The sequence below is a fragment of the Manis pentadactyla genome, chromosome 4 (assembly GCF_030020395.1).
Source record: "Manis pentadactyla isolate mManPen7 chromosome 4, mManPen7.hap1, whole genome shotgun sequence".
NCBI classification, from domain to species: domain Eukaryota; kingdom Metazoa; phylum Chordata; class Mammalia; order Pholidota; family Manidae; genus Manis; species Manis pentadactyla.
In genome coordinates, this window is record NC_080022.1 from 51174077 (window position 1) to 51191404 (window position 17328).

Here is a 17328-nt window from a genome sequence, read left to right on the forward strand (position 1 = left end):
GGGATTAAAATCCTGTTTTCCCGTTGTTTACTACAGCAGGAGAACAATTCCCATAGCATCTAATTCTTCATGAACAGAAGCACAGGTCTTTTATCTCTGCTCTAATCAAAAAGGATTTAAGAGGCTAATACAAGTTGATTTCTCACAATACAGTGACGAGCATTTTACACTTGGAGAAGCACATACCGGTAAGCCTCTTGGCACCTCCCACTCTGGAATCGACAGACCTTTTGACTCCGTCCTTGGCATCCTCCCCCCACCTCTGCCCAGGGGACCTGGAGAGGACACCCCTTTCCAGGAACATAACTTTATAAGGATGAGAACTACCACCCTTTTATCCTGGGAGGTAAGCAACATTGCCTTTCCTTACAGCATTGGTTTTCAAACTTTATAACAACTGAAACTCTTCCCTCCAATCCCTCCCTCAGTTTTATGTTTTATTTACACTTGCATTTTTCCGTTAAAGTCAATCAGAATATGATACTTTTGAACACAAAATTTTGAATTTAGGCAGTACCAGTTTTATGTGAGCCTAGTACAAATGTTAAGTTTTGGACAGCTTGACTCTCATTCTTCAAATTCTTAATGTTTAAATAAAGACAAAAGAAACATTTCACTGCACAATGCCAAGCTAAACTGAAATTTGGAAAAGTAATGTGTGTATGTGATTGTGCAAAAGACTTTACAACCATTCTGAACAGCAGTTCCTTTTCTAGCCACTTTAAGGAACAAGTAAAGTGCTTTGCTCTTGAGTCCCTGAAATGTTGCTGTCAAGTAACAGGACCCATGCTGGCAAAGTTAGGCAGGAACAAAAATTTCTCTGATCCTCTTTCTAGAATCAGATTTTAGAAATGGTGGCTGCCTCAGAACTGGATCTGTCCTGCCCTCCACACCACCACTCCCCTTTCACGGGTGGGAGAAACATGCCAGACTTAGTAAGTGGCTTGCCTAGTCCCCCAGCTATTTTGCAGGCAAAAGAATGTTCAAGAAACCTCAGTGGGAATTCATCAGTTTAGCAAACTATTATATAGCACCCCCATATGACCTCCAAATTAGCTTGTTTTTTGAAAAGCTATTTCAGTTCTCCCAAACTGAGCTCCACAACACAAGGCACTTACGAGACAAAAAGTCTAGAGAACAAAAGTGGACATACCTTCTGAATGCTGTCAAAGAAGACCTGGTCTTTTGACTCCTCATACATCTCTATGTTCTGGGAAGGATTCCCAACACAGGATAGCCTGGATGTCCCCCTGGTGCAAGCGTTCTTCTCAAGGCAGCCATAGTTGATGATGGGCAGTTAACCACCCCTCCTGCTTGGTGTCTTGACTGGACATGTGCCCAGCCTCCCCCTGAGTGAGCAGAAGAAACACTGATGGAGTAAAAGGCACCAGCCGTTCAGCTCATCTCAACTCCAGAGCCATGCTTTATTTCCCTGGGAACTTCAGGATAGCTGTTTGAAAACAGGCTCCAACAGCCTTTAGACCCTGAAAGATAGGATTCATCTGTTTTCAAAGAACCAGTAAGATGAATGTGTTGGGTTCTAGATTTATTATAAGGTACTGACTCATATGATTATGAAAGCTGGCAAGTCCCAAATCTGCAGTGTGGGCCAACAGGCTTACAACCCAGGGGAGTCTGTCTTTTCATTCTAGTCAACCTTCAACTGATGGGATGAAGCCCACCCACATGGTGGGAGGGCAATCTACTAAAAAGTCTACTGATATAAATGTTAGTTCACCTAAAAACACCCTCAAGGGTGACACATAACATTATCACAGTCATCACGGGCCTTTGAACTGCAGCTCCTCCAGGGTTGACCTTGCCTTAGGGTGAGCACAGAAGTGTTCTCTGCCCTCATTCTCAGCCCTTTTCCAGCCTCCTGCCCACTCTGGTGCCCACAGTGGGGCACTATCACCATGCCAACCTTCCAGAGCCCCAGGAGCAAACCGTTGAGATCTTGTCTCTGCCATCCCACTACCCAGGGACCCCTAGATATTTGTATACCTAGCTTCTTGTTGCACTCAGGGTAAATGAGTTAACTCATTTTTTGGGTAAACTCAGCATTTTTTTTTTTACCTTCTTAAAAGTTTTTTTTTAATTTCATCAAATGTCATCAGTGGTTCAACAGTCCCCCTGCCGCTCCTGTCCCCCTTGGTAACCACTAGTCACTTCTCAGTGTCTATGAGTCTAAGGCTGTTTTGTTCCTTCTGTTTTGCTTTGTTTTTATATTCCACAAATAAGTGAAATCATATGGTATTTGTCTTTCCAAACAGCATATTCTTTAGAAACTTCATGATTAGCTTCCTCCTAAATCTCTGGCAGTCATACTAATGCTAGTGTCACCAAATATTTCCCTAGACAAGCCAAGCTCTCTCGCCCTTAGGCCATGCACACACTGATTAGCAAAGAGGGCAATGTTCCTCAAGGTATAGCCACGGACCTGTTTCTGCAGCCTCACCTAGGAAAAATGCAAATGCATACTCTGCTCTGGACCAACTCAATCTCTGGGGCTGGGCCCAGAAAGCTGTTTTAACAGGCTCTCTAGTTGATTCTGATACACACATTAGAGAAGCACTAGGCTAAAGCACTTGGGGTCCCCCCTTTCCCTTCAGGTCTGTGGTCACTAATAATGGCCAAGTTCTTTTTCATAAATACCAGTGGCCTCCGATGGTTAGAGGTAGACAGGAATACAGGCCTCTTCCCTCTCTATCTTGCTACCGGAAGCCTGTTACATCGAGAGCAAGTTTGACTGACTACCACCTGTATAAACATTAATGAGCAGGCAGCACCACACAGAGCCCCCACCTGTCCAGAAAGCTCAGTGAGCTGCCCACTCTTTAAAAACCACTGGCCAGTGGTTCTTAACCTTGGATGTATATTAAAATCACTTGGGGGATACATTAAATACCCAATGCCAGGCTACACCCTAGATTAAATGGGAACTGGGTAGAGGGACGATGAGATCCAACAATTGTTTTTAAGCTCCCCAGGGGATTCTAACACGCAACCAGAATTAAGAACAATTGCTTTAGGTTATCCCACAAACACCTGGTTTGAGAAGTTTCATGCCAGGCAAGTGCAAGGGCGTTGAGACTTAGTGTCCCATCAGATAACAAACCCTTCTAGAGGGGGAAGGTTGGAGGTGGGAGGCGGAAGGCAGAACTGGGTGTTCCAGACACAGAAGGCTCCTCTGAGGATGCTGGTCTTTAGATCACTAGGCTCTATTTAAGCAAGGGACTGGGGATACCTCTTCCTTCTTTCTACCCACACAGATCTTGAACACATTCATTTTACGAACTTAAAAATTATCCATAAGTGAATTAAAGTACTCTTTAGTTTTAGATTCTAATGATGGTTGAAGCCATCCCAGGAGCACATGGTCATTCAACTGCTAATTATCCATCTTTAGATGAAGATTCCTGACTGGGGTACACCTCCAGTGTTAACTCACCTTAAGTGTTAAATACCTGAAGGATAGAAACAGTGTCTTCCTCACTACTGTGTTCCCAGCACCCAGAATAGAACCAGGCACAAAATAAATGTTCAAATACTTGCTGAATTAAAATATCTGGTCAGGCACAGTATCAAATAAAAAAATTTTTTTTAATCCTTCTGCACAAAAATCACATGATCATCTCCATAGATGCTAAAAAAGCATTCAACAAAATTCAACATCCTTTCATAGTAAAAACTCTCAACAAAATGGGTATAGAGGGCAAGTACCTCAACATAACAAAGGCCATATATGACAAACCCACAGCCAACATTATACTTAACAGCGAGAAGGTGAAGGCTTTTCCCTAAGATCGGGAACAAGACAAGGATGCCCACTCTCCCCACTGTTATTCAGCATTGGCACTGGAGGTCCAAGCCACGGCAATTAGACAACACAAAGAAATACAAGGCACCCATATTGGTAAGGAAGAAGTTAAACTGTCACTATTTGCAGATGACATGATATTATACATAAAAAACTCTAAAGAATCCACCCCAAAACTACTAAAACTAATAACTGAATTCAGCAGTTGCAGGATACAAAATTAATACACAGAAATCTGTTGTATTCCTATATACTAACAATGAACTAGCAGAAAGAGAAATCAGGAAAACTATTCCATTCACAATTGCATCTAAAAGAGTAAAATACCTAGGAATACACCTAACCAAGGAGGTGAAAGACCTATACCCTGAAAACTACTAGACACTCATGAGAGAAATTAAAAAAGATACCAATAAATGGAAATACATCCCGTGCTCATGGATAGGAAGAACTGTTGTTAAAATGGCCATCCTGCCTAAAGCAATCTACAGATTCAGTACAATCCCTATCAAAATACCAACAGCATTCTTCAACAAGCTAGAACAAATAGTTCTAAAATTCATATGGAACCACAAAAGACCCTGAATAGCCAAAGCAATCCTGAAAAGGAAGAATAAAGCTTGGGGGATTACGTTCCCTGACTTCAAGCTCTATTACAAAGCCATAGTAATCAAGACAATTTGGTACTGGCACAAGAACATACCCATAGATGAATGAAACAGAATAAAGAGCACAGATATATACGCAAGCATATATGGTCAATTAATATACAATAAAAGAGCTATGGACATACAGTGGGGAAATGACAGCCTCTTCAACAACTAATGTTGGCAAAACTGGACAGCTACATGTCAGAGAATGAAACTGGATTACTGTCTAACTCCATACACAAAAGTAAACTCAAAATGGATCAAAGACCTGAATGTAAGGCATGAAACCATAAAACTCTTAGAAGAAAACATTGGCAAAAATCTCTTAAGATATAAACATGAGCGACTTTTTCCTGAACACATCTCCTTAGGCAAGGGAAACAAAAGCTAAAATAAACAAATGGGACTACATCAAACTAAAAAGCTTCTGTATGGCAAAGGACACTATCAGTAGAACAAAAAGGCTCCCTGCAGAATGGGAGAATATATTTGTAAATGACATATCTGACAAGTGGTTAACATCCAGAATATCTAAAGAACTCACATGCCTCAACACCCAAAAAGCAAATAACCCGATTAAAAAATGGGCAGAGGGTCTGAACAGACACTTCTCCAAAGAAGAAATTCAGATGGCCAACAGGCGCATGAAAAGATGCTCCACATCGCTAATCATCAGGGAAAGGAAAATTAAAACCACAATGAGATATCACCTCACACCAGTTAGGATGGCCACCATCCAAAAGACAAGGAACAACAATGCTGGCAAGGGTGTGGAGAAAGGGGAACCCTCCTACACTGCTGCTGGGAATGTAAATTAGGTCAACCATTATGGAAAGCAATGTGGAGGTTCCTCATAAAGCTAAAAATAGAAATACCATTTGACCCAAGAATTCCACTCCTAGTTATTTACCCAAAGGAAATGAGATCCCAGATTCAAAAACACATATGCACCCCTATGTTTATCGCAGCACTATTTACAATAGCCAAGATATGGAAGCAACCTAAATGTCCATCAGTAGATGAATGGATAAAGAAGAGGTGGTACATATACACAATGGAATATTATTCAGCCATGAGAAGAAAACAAATCCTACCATTTGCAACAACATGGATGGAGTTAGAGGATATTATGCTCAGTGAAATAAGCCAGGCAGAGAAAGACAAGTACCAAATGATTTCCCTCATTTATGGAGTATAGCAATGAAGCAAAACTAAAGGAACAAAACAGCAGCAGACTCACAGACCCCAAGAAGGGACTAGCATTACCAAAGGGATGGGGTGGGATGGGGGAGGGTGGATGTGGAGGGAGGGAGAAGAGGATTGAGGGGTATTATGATTGGCACACGGTGTGGGGGGGTCACGGGGAAGACAGTGTAGCACAGAGAAGACAAGTAGTGACTGTGGCATCTTACTATGCTGATGGACAGTGACTGCAATGGGGTGTGGAGGGATTGAGAATATGGGTGAATGTAGTAACCACAATGTTTTTCATGTGAAACCTTCATAAGAGTGTATGTATATCAATGATGCCTTAATAAAATAAAAGAAAATTGAAGTAAAAAAAGATGGTAAACACTCTAAGAAATAGCCACAAAAAAATCTGCAGTTTACTTTAAAATGCATTTTTTTTTTAAAAAGGGATTTGTGGATGGATAGGATGACAAATACATGACTAGTGTGATAAAACAAAACTGACAGAATCTTGGTGGTGGACGTGCTCTGTGGAAATTTCCACTTTTTTGCTGTATGTTTGAAATTTTGCATAGTAAAATATTGGGGGGAGGCAAGAGGAGAAACTCAGTGGCTCTTCACAATACTTCAGTTTAGGTATTATTTAGGTATTATTGTTCCTAGTTCAGATGGAGAAACTAAGAATGAGATAAATTAGAAACCTGCACCAGCTCACACATACCATGGAGCAGGATTCCCGATGTCTCTACAAACCACTTTCTGGCTAATGGAACACAGACCCAGGGCCAGATATCCCGTTTCTGACCATGACTCATACCAAGTGGCTTTGTTTCCAGAATTGGGCAGACTGCGGCACACTTGCTCTGGACGACTGCAGAAGGGGGTGGGGCTCCCTGTCTCCCTAGGGGGCTAGAAGTCCCCCACCCCCGTTCCCCAGAGAGTCCTGCTGCTCAGTGGACTATGTCCTTAGCTGAAAGCCCCCGAGACCTCAGCACGGACTTAAGGAAGCCATTATATATGATCCTTTGGCAAGAAAAAGATGGTGCAATTAAATGTGGCTTAAGAATCAGAGCAGGGCATCTAGGGCTCATTGGAAACCCCGCTGTGATTTCTCCCGCGGCCTTGGAGTGTCATGTCCGTAACTGAAATATAATCACTCCCTCTTTTGAACACTTCCTTGATCACTCCTTTTCTAGTGATCTGTGAGGATTCCAACCAGGGAGGTTTGCTGAGGACTTTTGGTTTGCCGCACGCTGGTGAGAACAGAAGACGTGCTTAACTGGCGGGATGATTCCCTTTCACCTGCAGGAAAGAGAAGACCCAGGACTAGGCAAAGCGCACCCAAACTTGCTCCTTTCTGGCTGGGGTGCAGGGGCGCCCCAACCTGCGGCAGTCCGAGAAACCGCAGGCGACCGCTAGAGGGCGCACGAGAGACGCTGCAGATCCTGGGTCTGCAAACGGCGTCCGCGCCAAGAGAAAAAAAGTGTTAAATTATTAAGCTGAGTCCAAAGTGGAAGCTAGAGGGGAAAGTGAGGAATGGCGGGCGCCGGCTGGCTGGAGTGAAAGCTTACATGACCTCCAATGCGCGCAGAGCCTACGAATGTCAGCTCTCCCACTTGCACCTGGTCTGGTAGTTAACAGTGCAGGAAAGTAGACATTATCTTCATAGCTGTGTTGTGGTTTCATCCTATGACTTCTGTTGCCCTGCAATCTTCCCTTTCCCAATAACCAATCGGATTGGTTTGCTTAGCCCTTAACACTGGGCAATAAGTTAAAGATGTGAGAGCTTCAGGGCTTGGGCAAGGACTTTGGTCCTTAGGTGTCTCCCCACCCCCACCCTCACCCCCCTTAATCCAACCCCCTTCCAGGATCTGCACTCTGGACGAATTTGTTGCAGGAATCTACTATTTTATTGTGTAGGATGCACTTAGAAAGTGCATAGAAATTTATCAGCTATTAGAATTGATTTTAAAAAGCATATATGTTAGGTTCAGGGGTGACAGAAGTGACTAAGGCCCATTCCCTGCCCCTGACTTGCTTAGTCTAAAGGGGAGGCAGATAAGGAAACAGTGATGCAATAGACGGAGAGGATGCTATGATAGCAGGAAGCAAAAAAAGGGACTGTGGGAGCAGTAGAGGCAGCCAGGTGGCCAGTGCCAGGGCGAGGGGGGTGGTATGGCTCGATGTTCCGGGAGAGGAGCAGCATTTTCAAAGTGAGAATCGAGAATGGTGAGTTCAGCAAACTAGGAAGCATCAAGTGCAGCTGGAACGTGAGACGTGAGAAGTGGGAAGAGATGTTAACTGGTCAGGCAGACAGGGTCCAAGTCAGGAAGAACCCCCTAGGCCCCTTGGCAGAGCCTGGTATTTATCCTTTCAGCATTCTGGAGTCACTGAGGTCACTTAATCTGGGGAATTTTATCATCAGATTTGTCCTTTAAAGAAGTCACTCTAAACAGAACAAAAAGGCATCCTACAGTATGGGAGAATATATTTGTAAACAACATATCCGACAAGGGTTTAATATCCAAAATATCTAAAGAACTCACATGCCTCAACACCCAAAAAGCAAATAACCCGATTAAAAAATGGGCAGAGGGTCTGAACAGACACTTCTCCAAAGAAGAAATTCAGATGGCCAACAGGCGCATGAAAAGATGCTCCACATCGCTAATCATCAGGGAAAGGAAAATTAAAACCACAATGAGATATCACCTCACACCAGTTAGGATGGCCACCATCCAAAAGACAAGGAACAACAATGCTGGCAAGGGTGTGGAGAAAGGGGAACCCTCCTACACTGTTGGTGGGAATGTAAATTGGTTCAACTGTTCTGGAAAGCAATATGGAGGTTCTTCAGAAAACTAAAAATAGAAATGCCATTTGACTCCAGAATCCCACTCCTTGGAATTTATCCAAAGAATACAAGTTCTCAGATTCAAAAACACATATGCACCCCTATGTTTATTGCAGCACTTTTTACAATAGCCAAGATATGGAAGCAACCTAAGTGTCCATCAGTAGATGAATGGATAAAGAAGAGGTGGTACATATACACAATAGAGTACTATTCAGCCGTAAGAAAGAAACAAATCCTACCATTTGCAACAACATGGATGGAGCTAGAGGGTATTATGCTCAGTGAAATAAGCCCAGCGGAGAAAGACAAGTGCCAAATGATTTCCCTCATTTGTGGAGTATAACAACGAAGCAAAACTGAAGGAACAAAACAGCAGCAGACTCACAGACTCCAAGAAGGGACTAGCAGTTACCAAAGGGGAGGGGTGTGGGAGGGCAGGTGGGGAGGGAGGGAAAAAAGGGATTGAAGGGTATTATGCTTAGTACACATGGTGTGGGGGGGATCAAGGGGAAAACAGTGTAGCACAGAGAAGGCAAACAGTGAATCTGTGGCATCTTACTACACTGATGGACAGTGACTGTATTGGGGTATGGGTGGGGACCTGATAATATGAGTGAATGTAGTAACCACATTGTTTTTTCATGTGAAACTTTCATGAAAGTATGTATCAATAATACCTTAATTTAAAAAAACAATAAATAAATAAATCACTCTAATAATGGAGTAAGAGCAAGATTTCGGGGGCAAGAGAATCTCAGATACCTGTACCAGTCTTCACATTATTTCCATACTCCTCTTTGAAATCAGTTTGCAAATAAAATGGGGACACAGGGGATGATAAACCTACTAATTGTGAGTGGGGACAACTGTGTGGTAGTTCACCTGGGAAAAAGATAAATATTTCCTCAGAAAAGGGACATGGGTCAACAAGCCAGATAAGATCCATAACTTCTCAGTTTCCATCCCAGAATCTCAGCACAAGAGTCTTACAAGAGGAAGGGAAGATGAGTGGGTGAGGCCCAAGGAGCAAGGTGTGAGAGCTCACCCTCCCATTTCTCAAGATAAGAGCTTACACTTCTAGTCACTACGGGGTATTGCATTTGTTTTTACTGAGCTGCGAAAGGAGTGTGAATCGTGCTGAAAAAGGAATGTGGTTTAAGCAAGTTGAACTCTGGTGGAGGCTCATTTCTGGGAGCTGGAGTTCTGAGAACTCTTCTGTGATTTCTGCAAAATCTGTTCACCCCTACACTTCTCTCAGTAAACAGCTTCATATCCACCTAGCTGGCCAAGTCAAAACCTTAGAAGTCACCCCCAACATCTCAGCCCCCCACCCCTAACGCTCATCCGGAGGATGCCCACGGTTCTCCCCCTCCGGAGCCGGCAGCCTGGCCCAGCCCACCATCATTTTGTGCATCAAGCTACTAACTGTTCTCCCAGATTTCACTCTATCAACCTTTAGTTGATATTCCATAGAATTAAATTATCTTCTTGAAATGTTAATAGGACCGTGGAACCTTCTTCCCACCCTGCTTCAAACCCTTCATTGACCTTGGAACAAATCCAGTTCTTTAACATGGCCCAGGTGATCTATTCCTGCCAACATCTCCCTTGCTATTGCAGCCTCTCTCTGGTTTCTCTGGCCCCAAACTCCTGCCCCCAGGGCCTGCTCTCAAATGCTTCCTCCATTTTTGTGCCTGGATAACTCCCCTTCATCCTTCGACTCCAGACTTGAATGTCACTTGCTCAGAGAGGCCATTTATGATGCCATCATATTCTAATACCTCCTGTTATTATTTTTGCCTTCATTACACTTATAGTAATGAAGTCTGTAATCATGTATTCATTTGTGTTTTTGTTTGTTTACCATATGGCTCCCCTACTAGACTGCAAGCTTAATGAAGGCAGAGATCATAACTGTCTTTTTCAAGGCTGTATAGCCAGCTCTTTGCACATTGCTTGCCATATAGTAAATGCTCAACTAAGATTAAATGAAAGTATTAATTTTTTAAAATACTTCTTGATCCTCCAGAGTTATAAACCTTTCCTCCTTGGTATCATAGAGAGATACTAATATTTAGTGGCTATGTGTGTGGACTCTGGGGCTGTTTCAAATGCTTGCTCCTAAGATTTGGGCAATTTACTCCATGCCTTAGTATCATCTATAAAATGGGGGTGATGATAAGAATAATACCTACCTCATAGGATGACATAATAAATATTAAATGAATTAATACATATGTAAAAACAGAGCAGTGCTTGGTACATAGAGAAATTAGCTACTATTATTATATCTGTACCACATGCACCGTCTTACTGATGCCGGGGTTCTTGTTTGCGGAGTCGAAGAATGAACTTGCAAACGCCCAAGGTAGTAGAGCCAGGGAGAGATACAGTTAAGAGGACAGACAGAGCTCCTGAAGAGAGCCCGCAGTGGTGTTTTGTCTAGGGGTTTTAAAGGCAGTTGAGGATTTGGGGGAATGTGAAAAAAAGCTTAGGGGTGTGGACTTGTTAAGTGGACCTTGAATATTTAGAATTAACTTAACACAAGCAACTTCCTGCTCTGATGATTTCTTCCTGAGATACCAGTGTCTTGGTCTGGGAGTGTATCAAACAAGGCTGCCTGCCCAGCCCCCAGGTGGGCTGAGAAATTGTTTGCTAAATAGTAAGTTAAGAATCTTACTTCTTAACTTCCTGGGTGTTCAAATGCAATCTTACCTTTAAGGTGGAATCCTTCCTGCCTTATGTTGTTTATGGCAGGGCTTGCTTGCCATTATTAATTGTCCAGATTGCAAGTCACCTCATCAGATCTGAAGGAGGAAAGACAGCACATAGGCCTGGGCATTTTAGCATGCTAAAGTGAATCTTACACATGATTACAAATAATTAGCATAATAAAACATGTGCTCCTCTTCTTTATCTGGGGAATATTAACTGATTTTACTGAAGAATGACACTAGAGCTTAATGCTTAACACAGAGTTTTGGTAGGGGATTTCCTTGCATGTAGCTACATTGCTCTGACTGTAAAAATCCTGCCCTGCTTTTTCTGGAGGCCCTCACCCTACTCTGACTATACCCAACGGTCCCTGTCTCATTACTAGTACTTGCATCACTTCACTTTGTAGTTATTTTCATACCTGTGACACTCCCTAGGTCATGAATTATATCATCACTTACTTCAAGAAACAATGAGCTGGCAATATTATTCAAGAATCAATCTGTATCATAGTCATCCCTATTACAACCCAAATCATCAGTCGTACACAAAGATTAATGCAAATGGACAGTCATATCAGTACCATACTATTATTTATAAAGTGAAAACTACCTCTAGGTCCTCCAGTAATCCACTTGGGAACAGTTAAATACCACACAGCACAGAGCCAGCCCATGGAAAATGATGCAACTACTACAAACCATATTTTCAAAGAAATTTTTGTGCTGGGTACACAAAACTAAAAGGACATAAGAATAAGTTTATAAAATTGTGCATTTCTTTGGGATTCTATGTGATTTAACTTTCATATTTACTATTCCTGTACTTCCCAAAATTTTACACTTTAATGAAAAGGTGTTTTCTTTTTTAATCAGAAAATGATTTTTTAAAGACCTGTTATTCTTTTTACCTTTTGGCTTTCATCCCATTATCTTTACTGTTTCTCAGAGTGTGGTCCATGAACAGTTTGCACCAGAATTGCGGCGCAGGAATCCTTAGGATTCAGAATCTGCATTTGAACCTAGGTGAGTCTTCACTGAACACATGCTGAAGATCGCAGAGCCTCAGATTAATCAACTGGGAACGAAGAGAACAACCTGTGTTCAGTATTTAAGAGCAGTGGTTCTTAAGAAAGCTACTCACACTCGTGGCCAGAAGATGGCGCAGGTTTTCCGTTTGCCTGGTTCTTGCGTAGTTGGAAGGCAATCTTGTTCAGAAGAAATTGTTTAATCTCTTTCAGTAAATCCGGAAGAGGATCCCCACTCTAAATTGTGATAGGAAAAGAGAAACTGGAATCTTTAATAACGGATGGGATTAGGCATCCTGTCTCCATAGAATCCACTCTTCTCTAGTGAAAGATTAGTAGATTAGGGTATGTTTTCTGGGCTAGAATAGTGCTACACCCCAAAAGAAAGTGCTAGGCAATCCATTGTTTTGTTTTGGCTGCAACACTAGAGCCATCTGTTAGGTTGGGTGGGTCTCGGTGGGATTTAGGAACAACAGCTGTGAAAAGGCAAGAAACAGGGTGTCTACTTCCAGGGAAGGTAGATATGGATGCAGCAGGCACCCTAAACCTGTTGATTGATTCCACCTAGCTAGGTCTCTTCTTTTGCTTCTGCTTGGAGTCCCAGCACCCATGGGCGCTGGAGACAGAGCTTCCCTCCTTGGGCCCCACTGCGCAAGAGTTCGGCAGTTATGCGAGCACAGCACCCACAGATATGCCAGTACCTTGTCCTTTGAGACTCAGTCCTCTAGTACAGCTCCCAAGAAACCTTCCCCAGACCTCCCCTGCCATTCTGGCTAACAGCCTTCTCTCCGTTCATAGACTCTATGGCTTATCTTTATCTTTCCAGTTAACATGATATGTTAAAATTAATCTTTTTTGCAAGATCTGTCTTTCCCAGGAGATGCTAACCTATCAGGTACTGTTTTCCTGCATAATGACAATAGATTGGAGAAAGAAAATATCATTCACAATAGCAATGAAAATAATGATTACCCATGAATAACATTCCACCCCCACTCCACAAAAACGTGTAACAACTATTTGAGGGGAAAAAAACTGCCAAAAGTTTAAACTAATGATGATATTAATGAAATTAATAGCAAACAATTATGAGAGGCTTGCATGGTAAGCCTTAGGCATAATTCTAAGCACTTTTGTGTTTTACTTCATTAATCAACAATTATGCAGTAGCTATCATAGTATTTCTCATTTCACAGGACACAGAGGTACAAAGAGGTTAAGTAACTTGCCTGAAAAGATTTCATCTTCATTTGCTGGAAAGCTTGAATATATATAATTCTTCCCCAATTGTTTCTTTTTATATTTAATTAAAATCTCAAAACCCCTAAAGAAGAAAAGTTCACTGGTATAAGAGATTCATAGTTTATGTAAGTACATATGTGTACAGAAAAATCCAAAAGAATGTACATCAAAGTATGGGAGGTGATCTTTGCTTCTCTATACTTTCTTATATGTAACAAGCTTGTTGCCATGTCCATGTATTATGAAGCTTTAAGAACTCTGAAAGACACTTTCACTGAGTTAATTCAAGTCTCCAACACTATGAACTAGGTTACTATTTTGCCCACTTTATAGATTTTTTTAATGGAACTCAGAGAGGTAACTAACTTACCCAGGGTCACACAGCTGGTAACGCGGTGGTCTCACTCTGACAGCCTGAATCTGAAGCCAGCTCTCTCATGAGTGGACATTACTGCATTCCAAGAAAGCACTGACTATACAAGTGATGAGTGCCTCATAGCACAGGTCCCAGGATGCTGGGACACAGAAGAGTTCCTAATTCTGGCTAGAGAGTCAAATGAGGTTTCTCCTTAGAGGAGGTATCATCAAAGCAGAACTTTGAAAGAACAGGGCATGGCACATTGTAGGTTTTCTTCAGTATTCTGTTGCTACAAGTCTAGGAATGCCTCTTCTTTTGGGGTTTAGGGCGTCCTGACAGCAGGCAGGGGGTCAACTTCATAATCAAACTGGAACCAGACAAAATCCTTTATTCTGACAAGCCAAACAAGTTGGAAGAGCTGTGTGTACTCAAAGATAGACCCAGCGTCAGGCACTGAGCGCCCTTCAAGGCTCAGCCTGTCTGCTTGAATCTCTACTTCCCATGTGGTTCCTTAGGATCATTCTGGACTGTGTAGGGGCTAAGGGACACTGGTTTTCAACTATTTGTGCTCATATTTCTCACAAAAGACATTTTTTGGTTGACATCTAAGGTTTTTTTAAATCATAAGTTTAGATAGTTTCAAAGGATATATTTTCTAGTGTTTTTCATATTGTGAACACACCTTAAGTATATTTTTTTGTCAAAAACAGATTTAGCTCATTCACTTTATGGAAAGTGTTCTCCGTACAACCCAATTGGCAAAGCCAGCCCTATCAGACAAATCATATGTTCTGCCAGGACAAGTCGGACAACATATTTTGTTTCACATAATGCTGTTAAAGTACATCCTGGATCTGTCTCACTTTTGATTGTCAATCCAACAGAAACGGGGAAGGAGAAAGGGAGGAAGGAAGGGAGAGAGGGAGGGGTGATGGGAGAGAGGAAAGGGTGGCTGGCTAGATGAAGGAATGGATGGATGCATGCATACATGGGTGGGTGAATGGGTGGGTGGGTGGAAGGATGGGTGGGTGGATGGGTGGGTAAGTAGATGGATGGGTGGGTGAGTGAGTGGATGGTTGGATGGATGGGTGGATAGGTGAATGGGTGGGTGAGTGGATGGGTGGGTGGATGGGGGATAGATGGGTTGATGAGTGGGAGGGGGATGGGTGGATGGGTGGGTGGATGGGTGGGTGAGGGGGTGGATGGGTGGATGGATGGGTGGGAGAGCGGATGGGTGGATGTGTGGGTGGATGGGTGGGAGGGTGGATGGGTGGGAGGGTGGATGGGTGGGTGGATAGGAGGGTAAATGGGTGGATGGATGGGTGGGTGGATGGATGGATGCGTGGATGGGTGGATGGGTGGGTGGATGGATGGGTGGGAGGGTGGATGGGTGGATGGGTGGGTGGATGGATGGGTGGAAGAGCGGGTGGGTGGATGTGTGGGTGGATGTGTGTGAGGGTGGATGTTTGGGAGGGTGGATGGGTGGGTGGATGGGTGGGTGGATGGGTTGGAGGGTAGATGGGTGGATGGGTTGGAGGATAGATGGGTGGATAGTTGGGTGGATGGTTGGCTGGGAGGGTGGATGGTTGGATGGGTGGAGGGTGGATGGGTGGATAGGTGGTGGACAGATAGGTGGATGGGTGGATGGTTGAGTGGATAAATAGGAGGGTAGGTGGATGGATGTGTGGATGGGTGGACAGGTGGGTGAGAGGTTACATGGGTAGATGGGTGGAAGAGAGGGTGGGTGGGTTGGTGTATGGGTGGGTGGATAGAAAAGCTTGTTGCCTGGAAGAAATGAAATGCTTCTCCTTTCAGTATTTCTCATGGAAGCCTCACGTCATGCTGAGGATTCCTACTCAGAAGCAGGTACTGTCAGTCAGATTGTTATAGGGAAGAGGGGAATGTTCTCACAGTGAGTCCAGTAATCATTTTGTAAAGTGGGGAAAGAAAGATTGGGAAAGACACCTGGGAAGGTAAGAAAGTAGAATTGTCATACCAGATCAGTTTAGAGCTGATACGTGTGGAAACTGAGTCCCTTACAACTACTCAGGCACCACAAATTGTGGGTCGAGGGGCTGTGGCGCCATGACCTTTCCCTTGGTTTTCCCTCTTGCCCACCTGCAGCTCTCTGGTTGGCACTTGCGCCAAGGACTCGGCACTAAGACTGTCCAAAGCCCCAGGGGAAATGGTGGAAAATTCACCTTTTGCTTAGTGGGGAAGAGCAATTCATACATGCTCTGTTCTTTCCTTAGTTTCCCAATCTGATTTCATACAGTATCTCATGTGGGCTTTTGTTCCTGAATCTTGGCTAAACTTCTAAGGCTTAACCCATTGGCCTCAAAAATATTGGGTAGTTGCATTACCTGTCTTCCTCCTTGTAACTATAGTAATCTGCTGTGTATCCTTTTTTGGAATGAACATGTTGAGTAGGCCTTCACTCAAGGGCATTGGTACAATCCCAGGAGAAACACCAAGAAGCCACCCCTGCATTAGGAGATATTCCTATCAGTGGAGTGAACCAAGTGTTCTTTCTTACAGCCAAGGAACTTCACACACAAAAAAACTGAATTTAGACATCTTAACACTAAGCATTTACAAATTTTTAACATTATACTTGTGGCCATAAGTATTTTGACTATCACTCTTTTTTTTTTCTTTTAGTTTTATTTTGGTATCATTAATCTACAATTACATGAAGGACATGAAGGACATTATGTTTACTAGGCCCCCCCCTCACCAGTCCCCCCCCACATACCCGTTCACAGTCACTGTCCATCAGCGTAGTAAGATGCTGTAAAATCACTACTTGTCTTCTCTGTATTGCACAGCCCTCCCCATGCCCCGCCCCACACTATACATGCTAATCATAATGCCCCCTTTCTTTTTTCCCACCCTTATCCCTCCCTTCCCACCCATCCTCCCAGTCCTTTTCCCTTTGGTAACTGTTATTGACTATCACTCTTAATGAGATATAATGAAAGGTAAAATGAAATGAAAATTAAATCCTCCTAGATTAACTTCCATAAATATGGCAAATGTTCTTAAATATTAGTTAATAGTGAACAGAATAAATAAAATGTCACATTACCATAAAAAAAAAACCCAAACCAACTATTCAGACCTTCTGGAAGGCCTTCTGGAAAGCCTCTGAGGACCCTAGAGGCAGCAAGTTCCAGTTGTAAGCCTTCTGTTGTAGGGGAACCATCAGTCAACTCCACTTTCTTACAATAAGTAGGCCTTTATTAGCCCATTAAACCCTGAGCCTAAGGCTCCGATCTTTTCATTCGAAAAACTGGTGCACAACAAGATCTCTTGAATATAAATACCAGCAAGTTTTTCCTGAACACATCTCCTCAGGCAAGGGAAACAAAAGCTAAAATGAACAAATGGGACAACATCAAACTAAAAAGCTCTGTACAGCAAAGGACACCATCAAGCAGAACAAACAAGCCTCCTACAGTATAGGAG

At 42.9% G+C, this 17328-nt stretch overlaps 1 pseudogene; it reads left to right on the forward strand.

Moving 5' to 3' along the window:
* Positions 1-16045: 16045 nt before the first annotated feature.
* On the forward strand, positions 16046-16427 carry LOC118925383 (phosphatidylinositol N-acetylglucosaminyltransferase subunit P-like; annotated as a pseudogene).
* Positions 16428-17328: the final 901 nt, after the last annotated feature.